At 35.4% G+C, this 11,938-nt stretch overlaps 1 long non-coding RNA gene across 1 annotated transcript; it reads right to left on the bottom strand.

Annotated features, from left to right (window-relative positions):
• Window positions 1-4,519: 4,519 nt before the first annotated feature.
• Window positions 4,520-10,823, bottom strand: LOC122637922. Its single transcript, XR_006329317.1, has 3 exons — window positions 10,598-10,823; window positions 5,154-5,244; window positions 4,520-5,064 (listed from the first exon to the last, which is right to left on the bottom strand). It is a non-coding gene; the product is annotated as an uncharacterized LOC122637922 (long non-coding RNA).
• Between the last annotated feature and the right edge of the window lie 1,115 nt (window positions 10,824-11,938).

Raw genomic sequence — 11,938 nt, 5'->3', positions numbered from 1 at the left:
TTCTTTTTTTCACGTTTCCTTCGCGTAGAACGAGATAAACATTTCGAAATAATCAGGACTACTAAAGATACAAATATCAGATTGATCAGACTTTTCAGTTCGTCCGAAATTATTTATTACATGTATTTTTATGACTAAACACGAAAATGTGAGAGGGAGAGAAAAGAATTTGGTATCGCTAAACATGAAATTGCCTTTCATTCGTAAAAATCGAATTTCAACTAAATGTTTTCCCTTTTACCTTGTCTATCTTTCGTTGATAAATATCCTAAGATTTTTCTAAGATCATACATTGTTACTTTCTCTTTGAACTTGTCAGATTAAATCGTTCAAAAATCCTTCACAATAAAGGAAAAACATTTTATAGAAGAATCTTAATATATCAAACAATTGTTTCATTTCAAGAAGAATCATAACAAATGAAATGCTATATTCGTTCGTTTTCGAAGAACATCCGAAGTTTCGTAGTCGTTTAAAAAAAAAACGATAATCATTTTATAGATAATCGATGATTTTCTAAGTGCTTGCTTAACGAAATTATTTAGGGAATCATGTCGCGCGTAAGAATCGATTTCGACCGATCTAAAAAACTCAGGGATTTTGTCAAAAAATGAATTTTTTCCGAGCGAAAGATCCAAAAGTGGGCTTACGAAGAATCTTCAATAACTTTGTTCGTACTGAGACGAATCGAACGAAATTCGAACTGTAGGACGGCGAAATGATAACGAGTACGATGCAAAAGGAATGATCGAGATATCTCCTTCGGTTTCAGAGATAGAGATCGGTGCTATTTAGTCTGCGCGGATTCGTTCGAAATCGCGTACCACGTTTGCGCAGCTTCCCTGCCCCTCTTCTCGAGAATTCTACGTAGCGGAACTTTCTACGGCCTGAAAGAGAAAGAGAGAAAGACAGAGAAAATGACTTTGCTTTTTTCATAATACTTAAACATATCGATACTTCAAGGATCGATGCACCACTTTTTATCTCGTCCTTCGTTTTTGCTGTTTTTCTTCTGTTCTCTTTAAATCTTCATATAAAATGACGTCTACAATTTGACGTAAATACAAATCATGATTTGTATTACGAACATTAGACCGATGATTTCCTTCGTTGAAAATTTCATCGACGAATTGTGACGATGGAACTAAACTTTCTTCAATAATTCTTTAGCCTTGAATGATATTTTTAACAAGTCATATATCATTTACGTCAAACTATGCGAACAAACGAAAGAGTAAATATATACGTGTACAAAAAATCTTTTCTAACATTATTCGATTCGTATAAAAGTGGAATTTTGTCCTTACATGAAACTTGACGTAACCAAAACAACATTGATTTTTTAACGTGGTATTATTCAACGAGATTCAAAAATAAATCTCTTGAATCTATTAAAAAAGCTCTTATTAAACATCTTAGAATAGATAACGAGGGTCCATGCTCATCTTGTTGTGGACGAAACTGATGAAAAGATCGAAAGTTACATAGGATAAAAATGGTAGCTGGCTCTTTCCATAGTGGAAAAATGAAGCGACCGTATAATCAGGCTGACCTTACGAAGCCAGTAGAGTTGGTCCCAAAGAAAGAGGGAAAATCCTGTCGACGAACGAGAAAGAGCATTGAAGAGTGAGAGAGAGGAGAGAGAGAGGTGGGGGGGGGGGGAGGGAAGGAGGAAGATAGAAAGAGAAAGACAGAGACAGAGGTGGGTTGCACTTGAGAGGAGAAGGAGGAGGAGGAGGAGGTAGAGCGGGATCTCACACACCCACCCCTTGGACAATAATTCTTGTCACCATAGCAACACCCTCGAGACGCTCCCGTATCAATCCACCGGCCCGTAGAAGCACACGCAACACACACGTTGCTGTTTCTCTCTCTTTCTCTCTTTCTCTCTGTGTTGTTGGGTAACCTTTCTATCTATCGATCTTCGTCTCTCTTTCTCTTTCTTTGTCCTTCTGTTCATATCATCCTCCCTTTTCCTTCCTCTTTCGCTTTCCTTCAATTCCACCACCACCACCACAACCACCACCCGCTGGCACTTTCCCCTCCTGACGAAGCCCCCATTGCCAGTTCATCAGAAGTCCGTATCGATCCGTCAACGAGTTCGAGGTCCTACGTACTCCACCGGGAATGCCACTGACGATGGAATTGGCTAGTGCCCTCTCTCTTTCTCTTTCTCTCTTTCTATTTCTCTCCTCTCACTCTCTTTCATTTTGTCTCTTTTCCCTACCCCTCTGATTCTTCTGTTATCCTTCTTGGATTGCGTAAACAAAATTCAGCGTGGAAAAAAGAATCGACAACTTCTTTCCTCGTCTTGTTTTGTTTCCTATTGATGTTTCTATGATCTTGAGAGTCACGTGTTTTATAGACACGTTACACGCGTAGAACGTAGATCATTTTCTTTGATCTTCTCGTATCTACAGGTGGATGTCTATTCGACATTCAGGTGTATGTTTTGTCTATTTCGAAAGATGTATCGAATTTGAATCAATAACTGTTTATCGATCGTCCAGATAAGAATTTTGTTGAATATCACAAAATTTTGTTAAAGGATAGTCGATAATTAGGTGATCATTAAGGATAATTGATGATTATAAATTTGCGATAATTATAGAAACATATATATATATATATATATATATATATATATATATATATAGAACATACCGACTGTATATACAAAATTAACCGTCGAATTTAAGTTCTTTTATCTTGCTTTTACGTTAACATCACGTTCGTTTCATATTTTCTACGATTTTCATGATAAATCCATGAATGTATGAGCAAAGTACTCCGTTTTCTAGAAACTGATCGTTTTTCTTAAAATGAAAGATCCTATGATCCATACATTGTGATCTACAATGTGATCTTTGATAAATCATTAGTCCAATGAAATAGAGAGAATATAATTAGTTGAAATTATTATGACTTGGAGAATGAAATCCATCACGTTCGTCAGCTAGTCGTCTGGTTGGTCGAATCGCTCGAAAAGCCATTGTTACGCTTCCGTGATTGGCACCCTAGTCTTTATCTTTCTCTCTCTTTCTCTCTTTCGGCATCTACGATACGTTTCTTGTTGCGGCGAAGAGAAAATCAAAGAGTAAGGGAAAAAAAGAGAAAAAAGATAAAAGGAGAAAGTAGAAAGAGAATATGCATTTTTTACGTTTACAAAAGTATTCTAATTGCTAGTTATCCTCTAACTCAACGATTTCTATTTGCCGTTTTTTAGTTATACCGTAATAAAAAAGGTACATCGGTATCCTTGAAAACGCCATATTTATTTCTTACCATAATTACTGTAGTAAATATAATTCGATCAGCATGATCGAAGAAAATGACTCGTTATTAACGTGAATATAATTAGCTCGATATTCTTCTGAAGGAACCATATCAAAAAATTAATTTCTTTCTACTTAATTTCTATATATTAATTTTGTTGAGGTATTTTAAGATATATCTAAATCCGTTGGTCGTAAAAGAGAATGCATGTTTTGCATAGAGCAAGGCTTAATGGAATGATGAGAGACGAGCGATGCCGGCGGACAGTGATCAGAACTACCGAGCGAGCAGTCGAAGCGAAAAGAAAAAGAGAAAAAGAGATAACGAGAGAGTACGCTCGATCCGAGGACCGGGACCGGAAGTGACCCATCACTACTTCACATTCTCGACTTCCGTTTTCGTCCATCTCTTTTCCACTCTTCTATCTTCTTCTTTTTCTTTTTCTTTGACGAATTTCGCCTATTTCTTCTTTGCATTTCCATTGATAACTGATTGGAACTATTAACCATAAAAAGTTCTCACGGAATTCGAAATCTCGCATCAATGTTATTTCTCTTTTTCTTTTTCTCTCTCTTCTTTTTCTTATAGATATTATTTTATTTATTTTAGTATTAGGTATATAATATTTATCGTACAATATCAATATTTTACAAATATAAGTAAGTAGTTATGAGAATTATACAAAAATTATTCCTTAATTAGGTATCTATCATTGTTTAATCTTTTGCGGACCTATGCCGAGTTTGACTTGACATCACATTTCGTTAGTATCACATTTTCGCGAATTTTATGTTGAGTTGTTTGCTCGAATTGTTGATATTAAATATAAATATATCTATGTATATTTATAAATATGTTGTCGTAAGATAGGAAACCGAAAGTGGAGCGTTGCCTAAATTGGATTGCTTTTGTTTTTCCTTAATTACAAATATTTTAAGAAATGCAATTGGTCTTACTGATAAATAACAGGTCTGTGAAAACATGACTCGGCGGATAGCGAGCTTCGACCATTATATCAAGTAGTTTAGCCGTCGTTGTGTTTTACTAGGTTTTCTTATAAAAATTTTTCTTTATTTATCTTTTTATTGGTTTGCTGTAATTATTGTTATTTATAGGTTTCTTCCTCAGATTCAACTTTGAAAGCTGAGAGATTTAATCTGTTTGTCTCTTTGAACTATTTACATAATTTATATTGTTCCATTTTATATATAATAGCGGTAATATATTTAAAAATATAATATTATCTGATGAAAGTACATCGAATGCAGAATATGTTACAGAACTTCTTGTTTCCATTGAATACGTGATAAAGATATAGGTGAAATACAGCAAAAATGCTCCGATATAGGTAATTTTCTCCTATTAGTTCAACGTTAAAATATTGAAATAACGGCTAATTACTTGATACTGACCGAACGTGGTTGATTCAGCACGGATTGGCAGAAACGAAACAGCGAGAATAACTCAGATTGTAAATGATTAATTATAAAAATCAAATTTGATGAAATAAAATTGACTCATAACGAATCTATTTTTATTTTATCAAACGATCTATCTCTCGATCTTTGCGACAATTCTTCGTTTCCTTATTTCGTATGATCGCCAACGTCTCAATGTTTTTTCTACGATGTGTCTCGGATCAAGACGAGGATAATAAAGGTGCCGATTCTAATTCGTTATCGGCTCGCGTTTCGCAAACGTATTGGCTCCAAGAATACCGGAACATTCTCAGTAGGCTAGACTAAGGTATCTGATACCGTTCACCATAAATCAATGTGTCAAATCATTCTAAAGAAAGAACAAAAGAAAAAAAAGAAATTCTCTCATTGGATTAGCATTGTCCTGAAAACGAATTGTTTATTATCTAATTTACTTACCAATTCAATCTCGCTCCAATTTTCGAATTATTAGATTTTTATCAACGGTTCGATGCTACGAATTTCAAAATGACAAAGCTTCAAAGTGGAACTGAAACAATATTAATGAGGAGGTTAAAGAGAATCAGGTCAATGTATTGTCCTCCGTTAAAGAGGAAACAAACAAAACTGGCAAAAATTGAAAATCATAGAAACGAGTATGCTTCGATCTCACGAGAATCCAAGCGAAACGAGACGATACCAGCCTGATTGGAACGACTGTTTTTTGAAAGTAGTATACATATACATATTAAAGAGAAACGAAATCATTTCAGCGAGAAGCGATACAGGAATATCGTAAAATTTTCTTTATAAAGAATTCATCGTGTAAAATATGGATATGAACAACGTATATGTGTATATCTATCTAGGTATGTGTGTGTGTATATATATATATATATATATATATATATATATATATATCGGCGTACCATATTACATGAAAATACGACTCTCTTAATGAACGAGAATATCGATCCATCGGAAAACGTTTCCTGATATTGTATATCGTATGGGTATGTATATCTACATATATATATATATATGTATGTATGTATGTATGTATGTATGTATGTATGTATGTATGTATGTATATATGTATAGTTACCTATATATATAGATTCTATGGAAAAGTAAAAGGGTCAAATTTCATGAATTTTCTATCAACTACTTTTGCGATAACGAAACGTTACCTTTGACACTAGTTTGACATGTTCTCTGTCTATCAATTACGAATGTAATTAACACCATGTTCACTTTGAGCATTGGTAACGGCCAATTGATCGTCACATACGAGATACTACTCGATATTTCATTATCGATTTATTTAAAAAAAGTACGTAATTACTTTTGACATGCAGATCATACAGAATCCTTGAAATGTTGATTCTGACATATTACATCAATATTTGATATAGATATCATACTCAATCCATTATTATTTTCGATAACATTTTCATCTCATTTTATTTTCGATCTTAATTAAGTATAACGCGATCGGAAGGAAATGATATGGATAAAAGTTGAATTTCATCGTGATATCGATCATGATCTTTCGATGATGCTTCCCGTGAAGATGGCGTTCAGACTCCGATAGGGGAGGGGAAATCAACGTGTTCCATCCCGTAAGCGAAATTCTTAAACGACGAAAGATAGAGAAATAGAGGGAGAGAGAAGGAGAAAGAGAGACTATGAGACGCAAGAAAGAAAAAGAAGTGAGGGCAAGAATCGCTTAGGGAAAGAGCCAACACACGAGCAGGTGTATCTGCTAGTAAACGATCGATACTCCACCACCGATTATAGAGGAGCGGCCGACACTGAATTCTGCATGAACCTTTTGTCCCGCTCTCCTTCGCCCGGCCGATCGGATTTTCTATTTCTGCGCGTTCGCCTTTCAAAACACACTCGGCTTCGCTGTCGACGAGCTTCGACGAACTCTCATTTCTATTCGTAGTAGTATTTGTACTCGTATTTGTATTCGCGCGTGCCCTTTGTGTTATCCATAATGTCGATTCCTGCGGTTAACCATCTTTACGGAAGTTCTGTTTACTTTTCGTCCTTTTTCTAATTTTACTAGGATATCTACGTAATATCTAATATTAGGATAATGAGATCTAGTATAGTAACTTTGTCTAAAATTATCCTATCGAACCTTCGATATTTATTCATAAAATGTTATATATGTAGGTACGATTATAATATCGGCGATTAATATTTTTTTTTCCTTTTTCTTTTTGTTATCCTTTTATTTTACTCTCTTCATAATTTGAAAATACCCATCTAGTAACTTTCTTCTTGGTAAAGTGTTACAACGGCGTCCATTTTTAATGTGCGTCGCGTGCGACACGCATTCGGTGAGATCCATTTCCCCTAGATGCCTATTACGTCCGCTAATATTGCGAAAATCATTATACTGAATACTCACGTGATCTCTCAAGGCCGATTCTCACATTAGCTCGGATCACGCTCTGCGGTCATACGCAGGTCAAGCTCCGATCAATTTTCTTTTGAAAAACAAACCTTACTTCGCCTCTTTACCTACGTTTTTCTTATCGCTATCTTTCTCTTGGAAAAGAATTAAGAAACCGAAGTCCGCGTATATTTTATCAAGATCTAATAAAACTCGATTTAAATATCGTTAATCCAGTTTTCTTCTACATTTTTAATCCAAGTTATTTTATTTTAGACCGTTTCGAAATATCGGACAAGAAAAGAAAAAAACCTTCCATTAATTTCTAATGCAAAAAGAACGTGAAATTTTATATCGCGATGGGTATATCTTTCCTATTTTAGCTTAAATTTGTAAAAATGGAATTTCTAAAAAATAGACGAACGATTTAATAGAAAGAATCTTAACTTTAAAGATCATGATCTAATGGCGACAAAATAAATGATTTCACGTCATACTTCAAATAGTAAGTTTTGGCGGGAAAAACATTAGATCGTTGTTTTCGTTGATACCGTCGTTGAACGATGATGATCATCGTCGACTCGGCGACAGTCGTCTCGATAGATAGTCGATGGACTTTGGCGAGCAAACACTTTCGAAAGCTGGCGGCGATCGGTGACGTAATCGGATAGCGTCGTGAATATTCATGAGCGTGAGAGCGCGCATGCGCGTTGTTTCGCTTCGTTTCGCTTTGCTTTGCTTTTGCTTTGCTTTTGCCTTGCCCTGCCTCGTCTCGCGTGGTGGGCCTTTGCGCGGGTATTAGCATAACTCGTCCGCGTTTTATCCATTAGCCATTAGCCCGAGACTAAGTAGCCGAGCGTTACCGCGCATTTAGCCGCGAATATTGCCCGCTAATTCGATTAATTTCCCTCCCTCTCTGTGCGGCGATCGAGTGAGCCAGTGAAAAAGAGAGAGACAGAAAGAAAGAGGGAGAGAGAGAGAGAGAGAGAGAGAGAGGGAGGGAGAGGGAGAGAGAAAAATATGTTTATCAAAACTGGGTCAGTACGGTGTGAGTCTAAAACTGTAGACATATGAACAAGATAGAACGATTAGATCCAATGAATGAAATATTAGAGTAATAACTTTAATAGCTCTTATCACTCCAATCATCAATAACGCTACCAATCATTTTCTTTCTTTTCGATGTTTGTATTTACGTAACGTTTATGAATATGTTAATTGTTATGTTCACAGCGTCTTTAAATTCAGAAAGTTTCTTTGAAATTGCCTGGTAAATATGTCATAATATTCTTCGATTAATAAAGGTCAACCCTTTTTACGTTATTGTAAGGCGTATCGAGAGAGATAGAACGATAAGATTTAACGAATGAAATATAAAAGAGTGAGAAAGAGAGAGAAGAAGGGTTAAAATTTAATTAATACGTACCATTGCAACCGATTGTAATGCTGCCTAACGCATTTTTTTTTTCTTTTTGGTATACTTTTTGGTTTATAGTATTTATAAATAGTAGCTATCTTATAAAAATAATGTAGCTTCTTTTCTTAGCATTTTCAAATTCGTAACGTATCTTTGGAATTGATTGAAAAATATGCTGTAATATTTTTGAAGTGATAACGAATAAAATATTATAACATATTACAATTTCGTGATATTAACCTGTATCATTTTAAACTCGTAATCCTGCCGATCATATATTGTTTTATTTTTGGTATTCCTGTTTACGCAACATACGTATATAAATACGTTTACTAATAAGAAAGGATGTAACATTTTTGCTTGGCACATTCAATAATATATCTTAAATAGTATATAGTATTCTTAAAGCGATAAAGATTATCTCTTTACACTATTTTCCTAGTTACTTCTTGGCCAACTTTAACTCGATTTTTTCTACCTATGATATCTCATGTATACCTACTTACATCTACATAATACGTATATTTTCGAAGTAATTTTTCAATAAAACTGTTTCCTACTGATTTGTTTTATTAACTAAATGAGATGTTACGTCAGAGGGGATTCGAGAGTTGTAAGGATAAATACTGTTGTCACGTCAGCGGTGATCTCACAGTGCAAAAAATTAATATTATTCTATCTTTTACGTCTTAAGTCATTTCTTCTTTCTTTAGACGTTTAGTTTCTTTAGAAACTTCATATTTTCTTGGCGATTTACTTATTATTATACGTAGTTAAAACGAACGTAATAGTTAACAGTAGAACTATGTATATAATGAAATTTGAAATATAATTTCAAACGAAACCAGTAAAAATGACTGATTTGATATTTGGTTGAAAAAGATTATGTTTTGTTCAACTTAAGGCAACTAATAGATAATAAACAAAATAAATTTGTAATAACATATTTTTAAGAAAATAAGTAGGTATAGAGTACCTATCATAGAAATTAATTTACATTAGCGTGATCTAGATGGATAATAATATACTGCGTGTATGTCTGAGGTAAATAATAAAATAATATAATAATTTTAATATTTACAGTTCACATTTTACAACAGATTGGTAAATCTACTATTAAAAAATAATAATATAATCAAAATTATATCTAACTATAAAACTATTTTTTACTATCGTAATATCGATATTATATCAAACTTTTTTTTATATTATATCATTACAGTGTTAAAAGATCTTACAATATTGCGAATCGAGATCTTTAAAGATCCATTATCGTGACAAAGAAGGAAAAGGAGAAATGGCTCGAAGTCACATATGGAAGAGGCTTATAATTTACATCGTTCGTTGGATCGCACGATGTAAGTGACGCACGCGTAAAGTGACCTTTCTCTTCCCCTCTCTTCTCTTCCTTTCTCTCTTTCTCTTATGGAATTCTGAGGGAAATACGGGGAGAACACGAGTATATCGCAATGCCGTGTTACGATTCAACAGGTGACAGCTCATCAAATAGAATTTCATCTCTCTCACTTACTCTCTCTGTCTATCCATCTATCCATCTGTCTGTCTCTCTCTCTCTCTCTCTTTCCCCTTCTCACTCACTTTCTCTCTTTCTCTCTCGATAAGAAAACGATGTTTCTATCGCATACATTCGAAAAGAAAAAAAAAAAAGAAAGAGGGATTGTCCCATGTAGAGGAAAGATAGTAAAGAAAATAATTGTTCGATTTCATTCACCGGACTTTCGACACCGAAGTTGATCACGTGATTTTAAACTGAAAAGGGTTAGGTCGTGAATGACGACAATTTGACATCGGTCAAATACATTTATTAAGGTCAATCCGGGTCCCTTTTGTTCGTTCTCTTTCATTTTGATCTGTCGAAAAGTATTACCGGAATTTTCCCGGCTTGCGTACTATAATATTTCAAAAGAAAATTCGCGTCCTTCTTAATTACCCTCCACTTGAATTTTGAATAGTTCCTCAGAAATTTTGAAGGATACTTGAAAGAGAATATACTTACGTATAAATCTTTCATTTTTTAAAGCACGATTACTAAGGTAATTAAAGTATACAAATATTTACCTTTATTTTCGACGAAGGAAGCAAATATAGTCGAAGATTCAGCGAAGGAAAGGAAAGGTATTCAAAGCACGTTGGAAGTTGGTATCAATCGTTTATCGTTGCATATCTGAACACGACTTCTGATAAATCCCAACGTGCTTGATCTCTTAAAGCAGTAGGATTAGCGACGGTATTGGTAATCGCTGTGGTGGCGGTTGATCGACCGGAGAGTGAGAGAGAGAGAGAGAGAGAGAGGGAGAGAGAAAGAGAGAGAGGGGGGAGAGAGAATGGGTGGGAGGGAGATAGCATTGGAGTGAGCGAGCGAGAGAGAGAGAGAGAGAGAGAGAGAGAGAGAATGAAAGAGAAAGAGAGAGAGAGAGAGAGAGAGAGGGCCTGCAGTTATGGGAGTCGCTATAGAGTGGAGTAAGCATTGTAAATCAATACCCTGACGGCTGCCGGCGCTTCGAAGCTCGCCTCGTGTTTCAACATACCGATACCCCTGGAACGTAGCGTCCATCGCTGCTGGATGCCGAAATATAACGCTGTGGTCTGTGCCTGCTGCAAGTGATGGTGGTGGTTAGTAAGATGCAGAGGAGGGGAGTAGAGGGGAGAGGACCCTTTACCGATACCAGAATTCTACGTTGTCGTGTGCATTCGTATTCTTTCTTACCCAGTTATGGGTTAACTATTGTTCTAACGAAATAACAAAACTATTTGAACGCTTTTTGAAATCAAATAAATTTGCGAATAACGATCTGACATGATGTATATAAAAGATTTCAGGAAGGAAATCATTGTCAACTTAATTGTATCAGAGATATTTTAAAAATGTAAAAGAAATTTTTTTGCGAAAAGAAAAGGAAACTTTTCGAATGATTTCGCTGAGCCTTGCGCGTAGGTGTTAGACCATGAACAGGTGTGGCTATAGTTGGAATAAAAAATACCTTTGCGATAGGCTCTCGTCAGGTGAAAAAGAGAAGGGAAGAACGTACGTGCGTTGGCCAAGGGAAGCCGAAATTTAAAGGACTTAATCGCCATTTTTTTTTCTTTTAGAGCCACGCATGTAGGTCTAGGTTGGTAGTGATGGAGTGACCAAGAGAGAGAAAGAGTAGAAGAGGGAGAGAGGGAGAGAAAGTAAAAGAGAGAGAGAGAAAGACAGAGAAAGAGAAACAATCAAAGAGAGAGAGAGAAAGAAAGGAGGAGAGAGTAAAAGAGAGAAAGAGAAAGAGAATAAAAGAGAAAGAGAGAGAGAGAGAGAGAGAGAGAGTAAGAACAGGTGGAGCTGTTTAGAGAAAGACTCACCGTTTCATCTTGGCTTGCCTTCGTTCTTTGTCTTTCTCACTCGCTCTTCTTCCTTGTACG

The sequence above is a fragment of the Vespula pensylvanica genome, chromosome 2, assembly GCF_014466175.1.
Source record: "Vespula pensylvanica isolate Volc-1 chromosome 2, ASM1446617v1, whole genome shotgun sequence".
Classification (NCBI taxonomy): domain Eukaryota; kingdom Metazoa; phylum Arthropoda; class Insecta; order Hymenoptera; family Vespidae; genus Vespula; species Vespula pensylvanica.
This window is presented reverse-complemented; position numbering and strand designations above follow the sequence as displayed.